This window comes from Bos indicus x Bos taurus, chromosome 1 (assembly GCF_003369695.1).
Source record: "Bos indicus x Bos taurus breed Angus x Brahman F1 hybrid chromosome 1, Bos_hybrid_MaternalHap_v2.0, whole genome shotgun sequence".
In the NCBI taxonomy this organism is placed as follows: Eukaryota; Metazoa; Chordata; class Mammalia; order Artiodactyla; family Bovidae; genus Bos; species Bos indicus x Bos taurus.
In genome coordinates this window covers 92592157-92613386 of record NC_040076.1, presented here as the reverse complement: position 1 = coordinate 92613386, position 21230 = coordinate 92592157, and positions in this window count along the sequence as shown.

The following is a 21230-nucleotide window of genomic DNA, read 5'->3' as shown; positions in this document are numbered from 1 at the left end:
CAGCATCAGGGTCTTTTTCAGTGAGTCAGTTCTTCGCATCAGGTAGCCAAAGTGTTGGAGTTTCATCTTCAGCATCAGTCCTTCCAATGAATATTCAGAACTGATTTTCTTTAGGATGGACTCGTTGGATCTCCATGCTTTCGAAGGGACTCTCAAGAGTTTTCTCCACCACCACAGTTCAAAAACATCTGTTCTTTGGCACTCAGCTTTATTTATAGTCCAACTCTTACATCCATACATGACTACTGGAAAAACCATAGCTTTGACTATATGGACCTTTGTTAGCAAAGTGATGTCTCAGCTTTTGAATATGCTGTCTAGGTTGGTCATAGCTTTTCTTCCAAGGAGCAAGTGTCTTTTATTTCATGGCTGCAGTCACCATCTACAGTGATTTTGGAGCCCAAATAATAAAGTCTCACTGTTTCCACTGTTTCTCCATCTATTTGCCAAGAATTGATGGGACTAGATGCCATGATCTTAGTTTTCTGAATGTTGAGTTTCAAGCAAACTTTTTCACTCTCCTCTTTCACTTTCATCAAGAGACTCTTTAGTTCTTTGCTTTCTGCCGTAAGGGTAGTGTCATCTGCATATCTGAGTTTATGGATATTTCTCCCAGCAATCTTGATTCCAGCTTGTGCTTTATCCAGCCTGGCATATTGCATGATGTACTCTGCATATAGGTTAAATAAGCAGGGTGACAATATACAGCCTTGATGTACTCCTTTCCCTATTTGGAACCGGTCTGATGTTCTATGTCCACGTCTAACTGTTGTTTCTTGACCTGCATACAGATTTCTTAGAGGCAGGTAAGGTGGTCCTGGCATTACCATCTCTTTAAGAATTTTCCACAGTTTGTTGTGATCCACACAGTCAAACGCTTTGGCATAGTCAATAAAGCAGAAGTATATGTTTTTCTGGAACTCTCTTGCTTTTTCGATGATCCAACGGATGTTGGCAATTTGATCTCTGATTTCTCTGCCTTTTCTAAACCCAGCTTGAACATCTGGAAGTTCATAGTTCACATACTGTTGAAGCCTGGCTTAAAGAATTTTGAGCATTACTTTGCTAGTGTGTGAGATGAGTGCAATTGTGCAGTAGTTTGAGCATTCTTTGTCATTGCCCTTCTTTTGAATTGGAATGAAAACTGACTTTTTCCAGACCTGTGGCCACTGCTGAATTTTCCAAATTTGCTGGCATATTGAGTGCAGCACTTTTGTAGCATCATCCTATAGGATTCGAAATAGCTCAACTGGAATTCCATCACCTCCACTAGCTTTGTTTGTAATCTTGACTTTGCATTCCAGGATGTCTAGCTCTAGGTGAGTGATCACACCATTGTGGTTATCTGGGTCATGAAGATCTTTTTTGTACAGTTCTTCTGTGTATTCTGGTTACCTCTTCTTAATATCTTCTGCTTCTGTTAGGTCCCTACCATTTCTGTCCTATATTGTGCCCATCTTTGCATGAAATGTTTCCCTTGGTATCTCTAATTTTCTTGAAGAGAACTCTGGTCTTTCCTATTCTATTATTTTCCTCTATTTCTTTGCATTGATCACTGAGGAAGGCTTTCTTATCTCTCCTTGCTATTCTTTGGAACTCTGCATTCAAATGAGTATATCTTTCCTTTTCTCCTTTTCCTTTCACTTCTCTTCTTTTCATAGCTATTTGTGATGCCTCCTCAGACAGCCATTTTGCCTTTCTGCATTTCTTTTTCTTGGGGATGGTCTTGATCACTGCCTCTTATACAATGTCATGAACCTCCATCCATAGTTCTTCAGGAACTCTGTCTCTCAGATCTAATTCCTTGAATTATTTGTCTCTTCCACTGTATAATCATAAGGGATATGATTTAGGTTATACATAATGGTCTAGTGGTTTACCCTACTTTCTTCAACTTACTTCTAAATTTGGCAATAAAAAGTTCATGATCTGATTTCATTGTCTTGCTATTACACAAATTATTGTCAAAAGTTTATCAATGGTTTAATGTTGTTTTAGAGAATGGGATTAGCAATATAAAAGTGACAGTTCTCATAGTTTCAAATTTTTGTTGAATATGTTGACTGTGAACAAAATCTACTTGACTACTACAGATTTCTCATGAGTTCCATTATTAACTATAAGAAATTGGAAAATAATTTACTCTAGCATGAAAAATACCCAGCTTGAATCTGGAGAGATCATGCTAATAGCTCAAAGCAGAAAATTTGAGTAACATATAGATTATTTTGTTCTTCATTTCAAATTTGAAAGTTGACCAAATAATGCTTTATTTCCAATTTTTTTGATCTGTACCACATGAAAGCAGCAGCGAAAATTTTCAAAACAATCAACCATACATAATAGTAAAGAATATAGCAGGATGACATTAATCTCCTTACAGAAAAGAAATGCCAAAACTCAGTTGTTTTATCTATAACATATTCTCATTTATTTCACCTCTTGACATATTTATAATGACACATGTTAATGTAATGAAAAGATTCAAAGAATGTGGTTTTGTGTTCCAGTTTTAAAGACACTGCTATGTAGAACTTACTGGGATTCTTTTCTTTGGCGAGTTTCACAGAAATACTTTCACAGGGTAAAATGATGAATGGAGTTCTTAGGAAGCTGTCAAATATCCTGGCAATCCTTTGAAGTTTGTTTTCTTCTGTGTTATTGGTTCAAGGTACTGGCCTTCCCCTTCATTTCTAGCAATTAGTTGTTATAGACTATCACTTTTTAATGTGAGTGAAAATTAGATGATTTGGTTATACTTGTGAAAACATGCTCCCAAATAAATTCAATTAATGGGCACTTCCCTGCTGAGATTTTGTTATCATTCATTTAATTATCTTGTCAAGCTTTATTGTTACGACATTTGTTTTGGTTTTTTAGTCAATAAACTAAGGGAATTTCTCCAACAGCCTTATACCTCTCCTGCACTTGATATAGCATCATGCACTACAAATTTCCATCAGAAGTCGCTAAAGAAATTTCCTACTGAGGTGAAGTATTTAGTAACCAGCTTGATTATTTTTCATAAGCATTCTTATTTGGTTTAATTCTGACACTTTGCTGTATTTGTATGCAAGCCTAAACCAGCTCAATTTGAAAAAGGTTATAGCATCTACAAACTAGAATAACCATGTGCAGGGCATAAGTGCCTTTCTTCCCAGGATTTTATTTATGAATATTGTCTTTTTTTAATTTACAGCTCCTAATAATTCAATTTAAAAGGTATAATTGGATGACCATGTTATAAGTTTTCAATAAGAAAATTGTATTTAGAAAAGTCTTTTCTTACATTTAGTTTGATTTTTGTATGTTACCAAATGGGTCCAAATGACTTCTGGACAGAGCTAGGTGAGTTTCTGGATAACAACAATTATTTAGCATTTTATTTAATGGTACATGCAGAAATTTAAATCTATAGCAAACTTTTTTTTTCCAAATAAGTAATTTTAATGTAAAAGAAGTCTAAGTTGTCAGCAACAATAATAAATCAAACAGTTATGTAATTTTTTCTAGTCAATCATTATATATACCATATGGTATATATAGCTTAGGCACTATATGGTTTATAGAATATTTATGATGGCCCTTTCAGACTCATATATTTACAAATGACAAATGACATTGTATTAATATATCTATCTATATATGTATCCATGTGACAGAATTTAGTTCTCTGAAAAGTCAAGCCAAAGTGCTAGCAGTTTTGTGTTGAAATGAATGATAATAATTAGAGCTTTAAAGAAACCTGTACAAATACAGTTACAAAAACTCAGCAGATGAAATTAAAGCAGAGAAACTATTTTTGAATGCCATATCCAGAACTGATATCTGTATTAGATGGTGTGTTTAGAAGGACTTTAGTGTTTTTGATTCATCCCTCTCTGCACTTATCATTTAGCATATTAATGGGACATATGTCATGTATTATGTAATAAAAGGCCATTGGGTTGTCATGTTTCAGTTTGTGTTTGACATCCATGGCTTTCATTAAAACAAATTCATCATCACAAATAAATATTACCATGTTTTCCAAGTTGTGTTGACCATTTTTAAACTCAGAAATAATTTTTTTCTTCACTTGACACACACAAAGACATTTCCAAAATAAATGTTCCCTTGCAACTTCTTTCTATTGCCCACACATATGCTGACAGTTCTGATTTGATGGAAACAATGATATTTTATGATGTGTTCACCTCTTGATGAAGGCAGGGAAAGAATTTGGAGAGTAAAGTTTGGGAACTTGGATACAGTTGATACACAGCTTGTCAAAAGAGAGAGAGATGAGAAAAAGAAAAAGAGGAGTGGGGAACTGAAGGAGAAAGAAAGAAAGAAAAGCTTCTCAGTTTTTAATTAATGACTTCTTGCCTCCAAATAGTTGCTTTTAAAAGCAGAGTTGTATGGTAGTTACTTTAAAAGAGAAGACAGGGATTTGAACAAAACCCATTAAACCATAATTTATTTTCCTTAGAGAACAATATTAATCATAATTAGAAAGAGGCACCAAGTTTAATCCTTGATCCAAGTCTTGGTTAAATTGTGTCAGTAGATAAAAGTCACAAAATTTTATTTTGTGTCACAAAAATAAAATCTAGAGAGAGATATTTCTAGCCTTGTACAATCTAATCAGTAATGATCTTGGTAGGGAAGACTAAATGAAGTGTGGTATCTCTCATCTGAATATTGCCCATGATGGAAGTACAGTCAACAAATAGGACATCATAGAATTTCCCTATGCATGGTCTAAAGACCAGTATTTTCAGACTGCTAAAAATTGTTGTCATTGCTTTCTTTGCTGGTCTCTGTGGCCACATATGTATCAGTACCAAATAAACAGTTCAAAAACACATTTTCAGAATTTTACTTTCCACGAAAGGATTTTGATGTTTAGTGGGATTTCATGTTGGTATGATTTCATTTTCTCACTATATTTTTACATTTCCTTACAGGTGACAATGTTATTTTTAAGTTCAAAAAAAAAAGTCCCAAATATATTCTGTAAATGTTCATATGAAAGCAATATTTTCTAATGGAGTATCATAATCTAAAGACTTTTGTACTGCTCCCATCCTGGAAAGTTGCTTTTTATCTCCCTTTAGACATTTCTATTTCTCTCCTGAAAACACTCGGCTTCCCTCTCAGAGTGGAATTCCTCTGTACTACAGGAAATCGCACCCCCACCCAGTTCCTGCAGCTTCCATTCCCATGCCTTCTCCCATTTTTATTTATGCCTTCTTCTTCAAGGATGTGGAATTTATGGGGAAAGTCTTCAGTTCAGTCACTCAGTCGTGTCCAACTCTTTGTGACCCCATGAACTGCAGCACGCCAGGCCTCCCTGTCCATCACCAACACCTGGAGTTCACTCAAACTCACATCCATCAAGTCGGTGATGCCATCCAGCCATCTCATCCTCTGTCATCCCCTTCTCCTCCTGCCCCCAATCCCTCCCAGCATCAGGGTCTTTTCCAGTGAGTCAACTCTTTGCATGAGGTGGCCAAAGTATTGGAGTTTCAGCTTTAGCATCAGTCCTTCCAAAGAACACCCAGGACTGATCTCCTTTAGAATGGACTGGTTGGATCTCCTTGCAGTCCAAGGGACTCTCAAGAGTCTTCTCCAACACCACAATTCAAAAGCATCAATTATTTGGTGCTCAGCTTTCTTCACAGTTCAACTCTTATATCCATACATGAGCACTGGAAAAACCATAGCCTTGACTAGACGGACCTTTGTTGGCAAAGTAATGTCTCTACTTTTGAATATGCTATCTAGGTTGGTCAATAAGCAATGCTTCAGGCAGGTTGGAAGCTAGTGACCACCAATCAAGCAATGAGAGAAATTAGACATCTATTCACTCACCAAATGGTATGCAAGGTGTGTCAGACAATGTGCTGAGTGTTAAACACATGAGCCAACTCTGTGATTTACCCAATAACAGATAATAATTGCCACACCAGGAATAGGTTTAAACCCTTAAACTACTCAGATTGCCGTCTATGCTACCAACTATGCCACATTATTATGCAACATCTTATTTTATCTATCTGATAGGTCTCAAAATAGTAAACATAAAACATTTGTTGAGTTCCCAGAAATATTATATGAGTTCTGTTGAGCAAGTCCATCAACAGAGGCAAATGTATAACAATTATTCCTAATAATAAATATGGCCATATCTAAAGTCACCCTGTATTAGGCCAAAATAGATCATGGAATACAAAATACTCAACTTAAAGCTCATCTGATCCAACCACTTAACTGATTTCTTAATACTCTTCTACAGTCCTAACATGTGGTTGTCAACCCTATCTAATACTATGAGTCTGGAATTCTAAAGCAGCCTACTACTTATGGGACTGTTTGGAATTTGTTCCTTATTATGGTCTACTGTTCTTTTTTTTTTTTTTTTTTTTGGCCTGAGTCATAAAGTCTCCAACATCTCACTTCCTTTTAAATATTTTAAGTCAGTTATTATATCTTCCATGAATCATTTTCTTCTCCAAGGAAAATTTTCTCTTTTCAATACATCATTCTGAACATTATTTTTTGGATATACTACCAAACTTTTCAGAAAGTTTGATGTCAAGAGTTGAACATAGCAAACGCTTCAAGTACAGGTTGATCTCTACATCATAGACCACTATAAATATCCTCATTGTAGAAACTATTTTTAAATATAATTTATGACTGTATTACCTTCTTTAATGGTCATAGCACACTAGCAATTCAGACTGAGACATTCTCCCTATTAAGCCTGTTTAAAATCTTACACACATACAGCCATTAAGAAAATTCTACCTTTATCTTGTCCTTGATAATTTGTTTTACCTCATCTTTAGGATATTGAACACTATTAAATGCCGCCTGAAAATCTTTCCATCCAAGAGGAATGAAATCCTTCAAAATGGTAAACTTCCTTCTTTATTGACCCAGACTATTAACAAATGTACTGTCCAGACTCAGGATGAGAATAAAGCTTTGGAGTAATAATTAAAGAAGTAGTATGTATAGTACTGAGAACAGCAGCAGCTACATTTGCCGAGCGCCTATTATATTCTAGGTTTTGTAATTACACCCCACAGCAAACTGCCACACACCACCCTCAAAGCATCCATCAATTGTTTTCCATGCACTTATTCATTAAATAATTCTTTAAAAAATATTAAATATCTATTACATGTAGGTCATTGAGCTATTCATGATAGAAAAGTGAATAAAATATAGCATGTGTACACCCTATGATGAAGAATGATTTAATTCTTCATTTTGTCTACACATATAGTCAGAGACATTATCAGGTAAATTTCAAGAACTGATTTTCTTGCATTTAAAATATTTGAATGGCATCACAGTCATCTTTAGTAGGAAAATTAGGGTAATTACTCTAGAACTTCTATTTAAAGATTTCTGAGTGGTTAGCGCTTTTATGGTAAATGGTATCATAGAAAAAGAATGTGGTACTGCCACTTTAATACTTTGCCCAATTCTTACACTAAAAATCTGTCATAGTTTAGATGCTAATTTAGGCCAGGCATGGGATTGTTTCATAGAAAAAACGAATGGGATTATTTCATAGAAAAAAAATGACTCATGAACAAGGTAAAAGAATCCAAATAGCATAACATATTTTAAAGTAATCATCTCTCTCACTTCAAATCCCAATTCCTTCCCAGAAACATTGACAGTTACAAATTTATATATATATATATTTCTACAAATATTACATTCATATATGGATAATGTGCAAATATGTATTGCCTATGTGTGGACATGGAGGAGAAAAATGTATATATTCTTTTTTAAGTTATCTGGAAATGCTCCACAGGAGCATGTAATATGTCTGCTTTATTAAATTAAGTAAATAAAACTGTTTCAAATTTATCCATGAATCCAAACTAATCAAAATTGCATCAGAGTATGTTTGTTTGTTTCCAAACCTTAGATGGGTAAAGATCAAAAATGACCAAGATTATTTTGAAGCAAAAGAGTAAGGAGCAACAAATTCACCTACCATAATTCAAGAGTTACTATTAAGCTGTTTTAATTAAAATAATGTAGTATTGATTCAGAGGTACAAATGGAGAATAAAAGTAAACTCATAAACAGATCAATGAAAAAAGAAGAATTTGGTGTATGCCAGAGCAACATTACAAATCAAGAGGAAAGGAAAACTCTTCAGCTAAAAATGGTTATCTGCATGACAGAAAATTATCTCTATGCCAAACTACACTCAAAAAGGAATCCCAGATAAATTAAAGATATAAATGTGAAAAGCAAACTTCAAATGTTTCAGAAGAACATATAAGAAAATATTGTCATGCCCTGAAATAGGGAAGAATTTATTAAACAAGAAATAAAAATAGTATAAATAATAAAGGAAAGGATAAGAAATTGGAATTAAAATCTCAATACATCAAATAAGATTTTTTAAACAATTTCAAGCACATACTGAAAGTAAATATTTAGAGCATATATAAGCAATGAAAGATTAATTAACACATTGAATATAAAGCTCCTGTAAATTAATAGGAAAATAACAACTCACAAGTAAAAAGGGGCTGATGAAATACTGTGGATTGAAACTGTGTCTATTTCTTCCCTCTCCCTAATCCTCACAAAAACAAGAGATGAAAAATAAATACATCTATCAGAACAAGAATAGAAGAAGAGACTAGGATTTCTATAAAGCTTTTGGAAAATAAAAATTAGATAAATGATATTAAGAAAATAATAAAACCTATAAAAATAACATAAATCAGCATTAGAAAAGTTAAAAAGTGCTTTAATAGAACTCAAGAAATAATTATAAATAAAAGAAACAATCAAGGTCAAATTAAACACAAGAGCAAAGACTGCTTTAAGAAACTTTTAAAAATTCTTAAAGGGAAATAGAGGGTAAAAAGGAGGAAAAAAGTCCATAAATAAAGATGAAAAGAAGGAAAAAGATTCAAGTATAAATGACAAATAAGGAAGTAGACAAACGAGACTCAACATATGTGTATATGGAATCTTCATAAAAGGAAATCAAAACACAGAACAAAATTAATATGATAAAAGTGTAAAACATTTCAGAAAATGTTCTCAATGTAGTAGAAAAAGATTTGAAATTACATTTTGAAAAAATGCACTGAATACTGGAGAAAACTGACAAAATTGATATTAAGACATATTCTTTTCTGGTGAGACTATTGGAAATAAAAGAAACAATTCTTAGGGTATTTATATCCAGGTAATAAGGTCAAATTTTTTATGATGGAGATTGTCATAATGAGGTAATCATCAGACTTTTCCAAAGCAATGTTTTATGCCAGAAGAGAATTGATTATCATATGTAAGATGCTCAAGGAAACAGAATGTGAGCCAATAATTTTTATATTCAGTAAAGTATCTTTACTTAAGATACAGCTATGAAGGCCATAGACAAACCATTAACAACATTCAAGAACTCTGGGAATATTGTTTCCATGAACATTTCCTGAGAAATTTACCAGAAAATGATCCCAGACAAACAGAAAGAAGACACTGATGTAAAGACTTATGTTGAACACTAAATGTAGATTCACTCATGTAACTATGACTAAATGAGGGTTATAAAGTAGAGAGTACATTAGACAATAGCTACATGCTTTGACAATGTAGACATAATACAACTATAAAAAATGTGAGGAGAAAGGAAAATCATATGCAAAATTATCATTACTTTCAGCAATCATGTTGGGTTTGGTAATAGTGCTATTGCTACACAAATTTTTACCTGTGTAGTGAGGGTTACAGCAAACGAACAATATTGTGATATGCTAATTCAATCATCTCCACTGTTTTGAGAACCAGTAATCTTAATGTGGAAGGAACGATATGCTGATGCAAGATAGAATAGGTTAAATTAAAGTGCTGTGGTTTGGATTTTAAAATGGAAGTGTCAGAATAAACATTAAAAAAAAAAAAGTTATGCAAGGAATCACCAAGTCAGTAGCAATGAGCAGCACCACAGTTTGAATTGTGGTCTTCAAATAACGTTCACTACTTTAAAAGCAAACAGAGAGAAAAAGGAGAAAGAGAGACCTGGGGAACAAACTGTATGAGATGAATCTGGAACATCTTGCCAAAGACTTCTATAAATATATCTGAAGGACTCAGGAGTCAACTTGAAGATCTCACTATCAATGTTAATATTGATAAGGATAATTTCAGTTGATCAAAATTCATAAGTCAATAATAGATTTAAAAGAAAAGCTCTTCTGTCACTTATGGATGCTGACTGGAGTTCAGTTCATTGTTTTGAAAACTGATAAATAAAAAGAAGCATTAAAGAATTTGTCTTATCACTCCTCTGTGAATTATATTACTAGGTAGCCAAATTGTAGATGCAAAGAATTTATTCTTTATAGAATCAGTTCAGCCAATAAAAGAAGGATGATTGTATTAGAATTTCACATTTTCTCACTTCTGATAAATTAATAGATCTAACTATTGTGCATTAGCATCATTATAAAAATAGAAACAACCAGTCATGATGTGCCTCTGGATGGAAGTCCACCAGCTCTGAAGAAGTTTTGCACCCAAAAGTGAACCTGGATCTGATTAGATCTCTAGGTCCAACTACTGAGAAGTATAAAGGTCAAAAGAGCAGTTAAAATAAACCATATAGGAAATTTTCTCAATTAAAATTTCTGCCTTCTTCAACAAAAAATTGCAGGAAAAACTATGGTGAGATAATATGTAGATTAAAAGAAAACTTACAGAAACTAGAAAAATGCTTAATAAAGTACCCTTGGGTGAAAAAATTATAAAGAAAAGCAAGATGGATCACAAACACGCAAGATGGTGTTAATTTAAAGGAGAGAAAAGAAGTTGTGATTGGGATGGGGCATGTGAAGGACTTTTGAGGAGGTCTGCAAAGTTCTATTTCTCAATCTGGGTGGTTTTTTCCGGAGTATTTTTCTTATAATGACATATTATCAAACCCTTATTTCGTGAGGTTTTTCTGCACCTGTATCATAATTTGCAATGAAATAAAAAGAATTGCAATAAAAGAGGTAATACATGAAAATGTTTCAGCCTTAAACGATATGATTTTATTAAATGAAAGCGCCTATCCCTGCCCAGCGTAATGGATGGACAGGGCACTCCATCAAGGCATATAGTCATGAAATGTCAGGGCATCAGAAGAAAAGTTTCTAAAGCTTCTAGAGACAAAGAAAAGGGGATCTCAGCATCAGCGCTGGAAAGTGGAAGATATTGAACAAATTAATGATCTACTTAGAATTCTATATATAAATAAAATATTGATCCAGATGTATCAATTCAAGAAGTCATGGGTTCAGGAGACAGAAGGAGAGAATAGACAGAACAACTGCTCAGGAGACCAGAGAACAAGCAGTCCAGCTCAGATGTGTCACTGGGGACCATGATAGAGAGGTCTTGAATATAAAATGGAGTATTTGATATGTTTCAGCAAGTGAAAAAAAAGTCATTTGTATGGGTTTGAATTTTTCTTCTGAATTTGAGAAGGATATAGAAAACTAAGCAACAAAAAGAATGATCATTGTTATTACAGAAAAAAGCAAAAAGTATTATACAAAATGTATTCCTGAAACATTTATTTGTTCACATGAATGGAAATACACACTTAAGGGATAATTCTTACAAGTAGGTTGTAAGAATAAGGTTGTATCAAAGGATATTTTTTCTTATTTGACTATTTCCTGATTGATTTTCAAAGATGTTATACAAACATACACTCCCACCAACAGTGTATTAGAGTACCCATCTCCCTCCACTATGGCCAAAAATGCAATTATTACTTTTTTATCTTTTCCATTTTAATATGAGTGAAAAGTCATTATTGTATTAATTAGTTTTTTTTAATTGAGGTAAAACATCTTTTCTTATGCGTATAAACCATTGTATTTCTTTTTATATTAAATGACTTCCTTTCCTTTGTATATTTTTCTATTTATTAATCTCTTCTTATGGAATTATAAGAGCTCTCTACAGATAAATAAAATCAGTACTTTTTGTCATGTGTGTTGTAGATAATTTTGCTCAATTTTTCTTTGAATTTTATGTTATTTTGTGCTGGGAAGAAATGATTGTGTTTTGTTATTTAAATGTGTTAGTGTTTCCTTTGTTTTCTGGATTTTGTGTCTTGCTTAGAAAGACATTTCCCATTCCAAGATTTTTTGTTAATTTGCTCATATTTTCTTCTGTATTTACAGCCTGGTTATTTAAAGTTCAATTTTTTTGATCCATCTAAAAGTTATATTGACTTAACAGGTAAGGAGGAATTTAGCTTTATTTTTTTTTTCCAGCTAAGATTTCAGGCCTGAGTAAAATGGATGGTGTTGTAAAACTGAAAACTTTTTAGCTCTAGTTTCTAAAATCTACAAGACTGTAGAAGAGCATGACGCTAGCTAAACCGCATGTGGATTGTTACCACCTCTGTCTATCTTGTGTGCTTATGACTGAAACCTGCTTGTTGCCTTAGTATGTGACATCCAGATGGGAAATTCCCAAGGAGTTTAAAACCATCTGGTCAGTGAAAGGGAGGTCCTCTGGCTTATCATCCCAGTCCACACAAAGGCATCACAGGGCTTTGTGTTATTAAGTATATATGTTTTATATATACTTCACATATACAGACCATATTTTCTAACTACCACTTACTATTAAACTAGCTTAAAAACAACAAGTTTGCAGAGTCCTATAATCAGAAGAAAATCAATAGTAAGAAAACAATCTGTGATGGGTAAGTAGTTTGATCTAGATTGGAGTCAGAAAAGAGCAACAACAAAAGTACGCCTTCACCTGTCCCTGGTTTTACAAACCTAAACCAGTGTCTGATAGATGCTACCACAGAATTGCAAGGAATTTCTACAAAGTAGGGTGGCACCCCACTCCGGTACTCTAGCCTGGAAAATCCCATGGACAGAGGAGCCTGGTAGGCTGCAGTCCATGGTCGCTAAGAGTCAAGACACGACTGAGCAACTTCACTTTCACTTTCATGCATTGGAGAAGGAAATGGCAACCCACTCCAGTGTTCTTGCCTGGAGAATCCCAGGGACCGGGGAGCCTGGTGGGCTGCTATCTATGGGGTCGCAGAGCCGGACACGACTGAAGTGACTTAGCAGCAGCAGGGTATCTTAAAGACAAAGGTGTTTGTCTTAACTTTAAGATACACTATATATACTATCATGTGTAAGATAGCTAGCTAGTGGGAACTTGCTGTATAGTGCAGGGAGCTCAGCTTGGTGCTCTGTGGTGACCCAGAGGGGTTGACTGGATACAGGTGGGAGGAAGGTGCAATAGGAAGGTGATACATGCATGCATACATATATATATATACACTGCTGCTGCTACTGCTGCTAAGTCGCATCAGTCGTGTCCAACTCTGTGCAACCCTGTAGGTGGAAGCCCACCAGGCTCCTCTGTCCCTGGGATTCTCCAGGCAAGAATACTGGAGTGGGTTGCCATTTCCTTCTCTAATATACACAAACACATACATATAACTGATTCACTTCATTGTATAGCAGAAACTAACACAACATTGTACAGCAATTATACTCCAGTAAAAATACCCTAGGTGATGGTCTTGAGTTTCTTCCCAAATTATACAGCAACAGTTCTTTAATCACTTTTCCCCCTGCTGCTGATAAAGATCTTATTTGTTTGCTTTATTTCTTTGTCCATTGCCCAAGATGTCTATGTCATCTCTAATTCTCTGGCCGTCTTTATTTGAGGTTGATTCTTGGAACCCACACTATTGCTGTATGACTTATTAGTATGTTTTTTTTTTTTTTTTTTAATCTTAAGTCCTAAAGAGCCTAGGAACAGCAATTGGTTATTTTACAAAAAAGAAGAAAAAACTAAACGGAAGTGATAAAGGAAAGGTTCCACATTAGAGTTGGAGAATATCTAATGAAAACTATTTTTGTTCAGATTTTCACGAGGCTTTTAGCAACATGAGTGAGTTCATGCAATGGAGCTGTGCATGTTTTTAAAAGTGATGAAAGGATAATTGGGTACTGTGTAAGAGTGTATATAGAAGGAACTCTTCAGTTGATGATCTAAGTACACTTAACATTCGTTATATCTTATGTCTACATCAGGTTGCCATTCTACACTGAGCCTATATCATGTTCCGGGAGACAAAATGAAAGAGCTTAGGGATATATGCACAGTTTAGAATAAAACATTTTGGAGAGTTAGGCGAGGAAGAGAAAGGGAAAAAAACTGGCATGCCCAGCAGATGTGAAAAGATGTGTTAAAGAGGGAGGGAGAAGTTTAAGTAATATTTTCCTCTGGCAACCAACAGTTTCTTTGAACACATGTCTGTTTCAAGGGCTGTAAACCATGGGGAAAGATTGAAGTCCTGAATAATTACAGCTGAAGCTGATGAATCATCATTTGCAGAAAAAAAAAATCTAAAGAGGGAGGAAACAGTCATCAAGATGATATTCATCAATTAGGATTCAAGCTCTTCTAGTTCCTCCTTGAATTCCCCACAGTTCACATTCTATGTTAAGCTACATTTTCTTTCCATGTCCTAAATCAGAAAGTTCTTTTTACCAAAAACTAAGAAATATAAAACTATAGCTGTATATACATTTGACATGGAGACAATTATGCTCATCTATCAGAAAATACTTTATCCTTTCTTTGCTATGCTATTGTTCTTGTTAAGTCACTGTCATGTCTGACCCTTTATGACCCCATGGACTGCAGCCCACCAGGCTCCTCAGTCTATGACATTTCCCAGGTAAGAATACTCAAGTGGGTTGCCATTTCCTTCTCCAGGGATCTTCTTGACCTAGGGATAGAACCTGAGTCTCCTGCATTGGCAGGTAGATTCTTTACCACTAAGCCACCAGGGAAGACTTTCTTTGCTATGTAGACCAGCAAAAACAGTAAAATGGAGAGATTAGTTTTCTCTTGTGAGGACTCAGCCTTGAATATATTGGTCAATCATTAAACTACTTACTCTTCTGAATGTTAGATAAAAAGACCCATCAGTTGCATTTACCTAGCTAAGGTCACTCCATTGCCAAGACTGTCTTCAACCTAGTTTTGTCTATACAAGACTGACTAATGAAGACTGTGCTGATTCTTCATTGCTGTGCAGGATTTTCTTTAGTTGGCAGCAAGTAGGGGCTACTCTCTAGTTGCTTCCCATTGCAGTGGCTTCTCTTGTTGCTGAGCACAGGCTCTAGGTCATACAGCCTTCAGTAGATGTAGCATGTGGGCTCTGTGATTGTGGTTCCCATGCTCTAGAGCACAGGCTCAATAGTTGTGGCTCATGGGCTTAGGTGCTCTGCGGCATTTGGGATCTTCCCAGATCAAGGACTGAACCCATGTCTCCTGCATTGGCAGGTGAATTCTTAACCACTGAGCCACCAGGGAAGACTCCAATTCCATTTTATAGTTTTCACTCTCAATCACTCTAATCTGGATGCTAAAACAACCTTGTACATAGTCTCCAAAATCCCATATGATCCAACTGCTGTTTATATCAACAAGTTTCTTCATCTTCTTGTCCCAAAGGCCTGGACTTCAATCACAAAGAAATGTTCTCAAGTTCTTCAGATGCATTGTGCTGTTTGTGCTCTGGGTCTTTAAGCAGACAACTTCATCTCCCTGCTCATTGGTTGGCCAGCTCAAGGTCATCCCTTAGGACTCAGCTCAAATGGCACTGGGCACCTCCCTTTGCTCTTGGTGACTTCTAACTAGGCAAAACAGTTTTCTGCTTTATCTCTGCCACAACATAAATCACACTTTACTTAATTGTCTTTCTCTGTACCCTCCTCAAGGCTATAAACTCAAAGAAGTCGGGGACCATCTTCTTTGCAGTTTACTCCCTGAAATTACTGCTCAGTTCAAATTTGGTAAAAGAAAATGACATATAAGTCCCTGAAAATGTCTTGACTACTCTACCTCCATGATTTTTCACCTGTGATTCTTTTTGCCAAAATTTTATCCCTACAAGTTTAACCTTTGTCCAGTGACCATGCCTTAATCTATTGTAACCCTGCTTATTCTTCTAGGTCAGACTTGGTTGTTCTCTCTCTCATGAGCATTCACAAATCAGACCCACTAGAATTGATCCAATTTATATCCTAGCCATGTAACATGAAATATACAGTTTTATCATGTACTCAATCTCTGTTTTTTCCTCCCCAAATAGATGAATTAAAAATAAGGACTATGTCTTAAAATATTTGTATTCCCCAAATCATCTTTCACAGTGTTTTGCAGAGTCAGTGCTTAATATATACCAAATGAATTATTGTAAAATAATTTCCCAAAGCTATAAATATTTCTGTTTTCCCTCTAGAAAATGTTCAGTAATTGTACTTTTCCCCCTTGTAAATTTCTTAATCTGTCCCTTTCTAACAAAGTATGTGATTTATTTCTCTACATTTCCCTTACCAAACTTCAGCAGAAAGATTCCTCTGAAGATTTGGTGGGAGCAGTAGAAGTGCATAAATAATTTTGTTCAGTGTAGGTGAAATTGTAATTAGAATTCTCATCTCCAAAGACTCAAAGATCCCCACAGGAACTGTGCTCTCTTCTGTCTAAGAGCAATGTGGAGCACATGGCCTTTTCATAAAATAACTTTAAAAAATTAATTTATTTTAAATTAATTAATTAAACTCTTCAGGGCAAGGGCTTAGTTGCTCCCCAGCATGTGGGATCTTAGTTCCCCTCCAGGGATCAAACTTGCATCCCTGCACTACAAGGTAGATTCTTAACCATTGGACCACCAGGTAAGTACCACACATGGCCTTTTAAATGCTTTTTTTCCCTCATCACCAAAGTGAAAAAGTTCAGCTGCCCATATTTCAATACTCCAACTCAAATCATGATTTGTAAAGTCTTCCTGGTTTCTCCTTTTTATCATTTATTTTATTCTATTTATTTGGCCATGTCAGGTCTTAGTTGCAGCACACAAGATCCTTGGTTGCAGTGTGTGGGATCTAGTTCCCTGACCAGGGATTGAACCTGGGGCCCCTGCATTGCAAGGCAGATTCTTAATCACTGGATCACCAGGCAAGTCTCTTCCTTGGTTTCTTTAAGTTGGAAGTATTCACCTTCCAGCTCTATATACACAATGCTGTATCTGTATCTTTCCTATGACAGTCAGTTCTTTCTGCCTCATATTTTTGTAAATATGTATGCCCATGTCCTGTATCCCTTCTGAAGTGTGAGTTCCTAGACAGAAGAATTTTGCCTGATTTGCTATTCCACTCTGCCCATAGAAAAGTGCCTTGCATTTATGTGTTGGTTCTATAACTGATGTTATCTGTTAAATGGTATACTGTATATTTATAAAGATTATGTGTATAAATACAGTACATACATACAGTACCCATATTTGTATCTTTGCAGTAGAACTAATGTCTATATTAAGCCAGTCTGGTGACCACTGTAAAAGTGAGAGAATCATATTGATATCGTTAATATCTTTTTTATTTTATTTTATTTTATTTTTAAACTTTACAAAATTGTATTAGTTTTGCCAAATATCAAAATGAATCTGCCACAGGTATACATGTGTTCCCCATCCTGAACCCTCCACCCTCCTCCCTCACCATACCATCCCTCTGGGTCGTCCCAGTGCACTAGCCCCAAACATCTTAATTGCTGTACCAGACTTATTTTGGTGCCATTATTCTCCCTCCTAAAATGTAACAAAAACCTCAAAGAGAGTTTTAATCGTATGTCTTAGATATCACTTCATTCCAAAGCCTTCCCTGATTCCCAAAGAAATACTAGCATTTTTATTATAATTACACAGCAATAATTACAGAATGTGTATAAAATAGCTACCCACTCATTTCATTTTTTTGACTCCTTGAGGACAGGGATTATATCATCATATTGACTCTTGTGTTCACACTGCTGAGGATGGGCAGAATAATGTTCACCTGACCACCTCTGTCTCCACCAAAGACCTCCACATCCTATTCATATGTTACCTAATATGGCAAAAGTTACTTTGTAGATGTTACTGTGTTATGAATTTTGAAATGGAGAGACTTCAGGAGAAACATAGTTCTGCCCACACCTTGATTTTAGCCCGGTGAGATCCATATCGGACTTCTAACTTCCAAAAGTAAAATAATGTTTCAACACACCAAATTTGCAGTAATATATTATAGCAACAAGTAAAACTCATGCAACAATAAACACATGGCAGGTGATTCATCAATATTTGTTTACTAAAAGAACTACAGGATATTATCTCTGAAAAAATGTCTGGTAGAGTTAATGGATGTGGGCAATCAAGAAGGTTTGCCTATGAGAGAGGGGCAGGTCAAGCAAAAGTTCCCATTACTCATTGACAGTGGGCTTGTGAGACAGGTGCAGGTAAAACCCAAAAACCCAAACTCCCCATTGTATGGTTTAGGCAACTAAATGGAAAATATATAAGGAAGGGTTATGATCTTAGTTTGGGACACGTTTGGAATTAGGGCCACTATGGGACAACCAGATGGAAATGTCCGGGAGACAATGGAAAATTTGGTCCAGGAACTCAGAGGATATCTGACATGATCCCATAGCATTGGAATACAAGGTTAGAATAGCAAAATAACTGGAAGACTAAAAAGGCAGCATGATGCTTCTTAAAGGCCAAGGGAAACCAAAACCGATTCATCAGGAGGACATTGGAATGGGCAGTTGAAGGCACTTGGACTGGGAAATTAAGTCATCAAACTGATGCTTTAAGAAGGTTCGTGTGGTGATCTTACGTAAAACAGATTGGTAGTAAAGGCAGAGATGCCATTTAGACTTTACAGATCACTTTCAAAGACACTTTCCTATTTTTCCTCACAGCAGCCTTGTGAGGCAGATAAGACAAAGCATAGTCAAAGGCCAACTTTTTGTTTTATGATCATAATACCACTTGCATCATATTGATGATATTTCAACTTACTTTTAGAGTTTTACATCTAACTTGCAATGTGCTCAACTTCTTACTCTTCTAATCAATGTATTAGGGTTCTTGGTCAAATTCCTAGCCTCTAACATTCAGGATCCATTAATCAATAGAAAATCAGCTTAAATAAATGATTATCATCCATATAAAATATTTGAATCCTTACACAAACCAAGTTGTCCTGAGAAGGAGTGGGGAGAACATTGTATTATCATTAAAGGGTATAACAAAATATTGCTGTAAAATAAGTCAAATCAGATGCTTTTATCACAAATAACTGTTTCCAAAAAAGTCACATTAGGCCAACTTTGTTAACCAAGTGAAAGCACTTGGATGAACCAACTGCAGACCTTCTCTAGAAGGTCTCTGATATGGCACTTCAAGATTTCAATTTTAACTCTAACAAGGCTTTAAAATCACAGAGCTTAAAGATCACAGACTGCAATGAAAGAGTCTCTGGGGCTATATTTAGGTGCTGTTAAATCACCAGGAATGATTGGGTCAGAACAGGAGAAAGATAACTGAAAGAATGCCCAGGTAAATCAGGTTAGGGCTCAAAATTTCTCACCATTACAATTCCCAGTTCAGTTCTCACCGTTTGATTTATAGAAGGCTGCTCTGAATTATTCATATGAATAATTCAGCACTTACAGACACAAGAAATAATATAGGCTTATCTTCATATGGATTAAAACAAATTCTAAAGCTGATGTCACTATGACTTAAGCTCAACCTGAAGTTCAGTTTTGACTCATGACTTGGTTTTACATCATCATTAATCCAGATAAACCACTATTTTCAAAATGCAAATATTAGTAACTATTTAGAGGATCTCAGCGTTTCAGTAACCTATAAATGGTCAACATGGTCTAAAGCCATGTTGTTCAAAGTGAGGTCTCAGGGCCAGCAACATCAGCACACATGGGAGCTTGTTAGAGAAGGGAAAGCTAGTGACTTCCTGGGAATCTACAGAATCAGGATCTTCATTTTCAAACAATATCCCCAGGCAATTCATATCCACCTTAGAAATTTGAGAAGCTCTGATTTAAAGCACAGATATTTCAGAAATTGCTTTGAATTTTATCTCCTGAAATCCATTTCTGTGACATCACAGGAGTTCCAAGCCCTTAAGTTTCCTATTTCTTTACTTCTTCTGACAGTTTCCATGAAATCATCAGTAGTCAATTATCCAAATGGTTTCCAGGCTCCTTGTACTGGAGGATAGTTGTTGAATACATATGAGGGTTAATTTTTTTAAACTAAACACACTTCTTGCTTAACTATATACATGCCACATTTCTTTTTTTCCAACTTAATTTGTACAAATCTTAGCAAGGAAGGCATAGGGAATGCAGTTGGCAGAAAGAACGTGTTGGGATAAAGTGGAATGCATTACAGGTCAGTATCTTTTTTTGTCCCTGGTTCCACTTCATGGGTAATAATTTCAATTACTGAATGTATGATTTTAACCAATTTATGTTAGCTAGATACTCACTCATCAGCAACAGATACATCTCTGAAATTTAATAAATTACCCACAATTTTATTATTTGCATTTCCTTGTGAGTGTGACATTTCCTCACTCATAGGCCAGGTGAGCAGAAGTCTTTCTTGCTGTGTTTTGGGGGGGTTTTAATTGCATTTTTTTTAACTGCTTATTTGGGTATTGTTTTTGTTTGTTTTGATCAAGGTGCACAACATGTGGGATGTTAGTTTCCCAGTCAGGGATTGAATCCATGCTTCCTGTGTTGAAAGCCCAGAGCCTTAACCTGTGGACTTCCAGAGAAGTTCCCTGTGTTTTGTTTTTCTTTTTCCTATACAACCATCAGCTGGTTCTGCAGCACGTATAAAGCAGATTGGCTGGTGAGGAACCTTCCTGGGGCTACCTTCTCTGTCTACCACGGTCATCCACTGGCCCTAATTCTTTCTGTTGCTTTCGTGTCCGTCTCAATGATTCTCCATCATCAGGCTACTCATTGTAATCATTCATCTCACCCATGTCCTCACTGTCCTCTGAGTGTCCTCTCTCCTGGCCATCTTAATCCTCCTTCTCCTTCTTGTCAGAGTGGTCTGAGTCTAGCTTGCCAAAGAAATACCAAGTTTCTGTTTTTCTGTGTGATGCTCTGGAGCCAGGCTTCATGCTGCTGTCCTGCAGCTGTGCCTGTCTCCTCCATCCAGGATCCATCCAGATTCAACCACAGTGTCTCAGTCACATGAGACAAGAGTGACGACAGCATGGTGGACATGGCCCCCAAGGAGCCATATGGCCTTGGTCAAGGCAGTTACCCTCTGTGAA